Source organism: Mandrillus leucophaeus, unplaced genomic scaffold (assembly GCF_000951045.1).
Source record: "Mandrillus leucophaeus isolate KB7577 unplaced genomic scaffold, Mleu.le_1.0 Scaffold30, whole genome shotgun sequence".
Classification (NCBI taxonomy): Eukaryota; Metazoa; Chordata; class Mammalia; order Primates; family Cercopithecidae; genus Mandrillus; species Mandrillus leucophaeus.
Window position 1 is genome coordinate 2,765,628 of NW_012103143.1, and position 1,495 is coordinate 2,767,122.

Consider the following 1,495-nt stretch of genomic DNA (forward strand, 5'->3'; position numbering starts at 1 on the left):
AGACAAAACACGACAGAGCCCATGGCCCCCATGCCTCTTGCCCGAGTTACTATATTTCTTAAATGATAAGTGACCCTAATCCTTGCCTTTTTCTGTACATAAAATAATGTCAGCTGGGCGAGGTGGCTCACACCTGTAATCCCAGCAGTTTGGGAGGCCAAGGCGAGCCGATCACCTGAGGTCGGGAGTTGGAGACCAGCCTGGCCAACATGGAGAAACCCTGTCTCTACTAAAAATACAAAATTAGCTGGGCATGGTGGCGCACGCCTGTAATCCCAGCTACTCGGGAGGCTGAGGCAGGAGAATGCCTTCATCCCGGGAGGCAGAGGCTGCAGTGAGTTGAGATCACACCATCGCACTCCAAACCTGGGCAACAAGAGCAAAACTTCGTCTCAAAAAAATAAATAAATAAAAGTAAATAACCTCTAACAAGGTTAGTGATTATGCCTCTGTAATCTATAACCAAATATAGCCAAACCCAACTTCTGATGTGATTCTGCTTCAGTGTAACTTCTGAGAAAGTTTGATGTGATTTTGCACAGGCAGAACCTCCACCACGGGTATATAAGCTGTGGCCTGAAACACCGTGGCGGGGCAACATGATGGAACTGCTCCTGGGCTATAGGCTTCAGTCAATAGTCCTCAGCAAGATCTCCGAATAAACTAACTTTAAAGCTTCAAAAGCTTGACTTTTTTTTTTTCTTTAGTTGACATCTTTCAAATTACATATGAAGAGGTTGCCATAATCCTTTTAGCACTTAGGTCCTAGAAATATTTTTTGTTTGTTTGTTTTTTGAGACAGGGTCTCCCTTTGTCACCCAGGCTGGAGTGCAGTGGTGCAGTGACACAATCTCAGTTCCCTGCAGCCTCGACTTGCTGGGCTCAAGCGATGCTCCTGCCTCAGCCCCCCAGTAGCTGGCACTACAGGCAAATGCCACGCCTGGCTAATTTTTGTATTTTTAGTAGAGACAGGATTTCACCATGTTGCCCAGGCTGGAGGTACTGGAAAGAGGAAACATCTGAATCCGGCCCTGGTCTCACACATACTCATTCATTTGATCATGCATCCATTCATTCTGCAAGTATGTACTGAGCCCCTACACTTATGCCAGCACTATTCTAGACACTGGGATTCTCAGGGAGTGAACAGAGCATTTTAACCAAGCCACATCCTCAGAAGCCCAAATTCTAGTGAGAGAGGCAGTCAAGAAACAGACTCATGTGGAAAGGGCAAAGGAGGCTGGGTGCAGTGGCTCACACCTGTAACCCAGCATTTTGGGAGGCAGAGGTGGGCAGACCACGAGGTCAGGAGTTCGAGACCAGCCTGGTCAACATTGCGAAACCTCCGTCTCTACCAAAAATACAAAAATTAGCCAGGTATGATGGCAGGCACCTGTAATCCCAACTACTCAGGAGCCTGAAGCAGGAGAATCGCTTGAACCTGGGAGGCGGAGATTGCAGTGAGCTGAGATTGTGCCATTGCACTCCAGCCTGG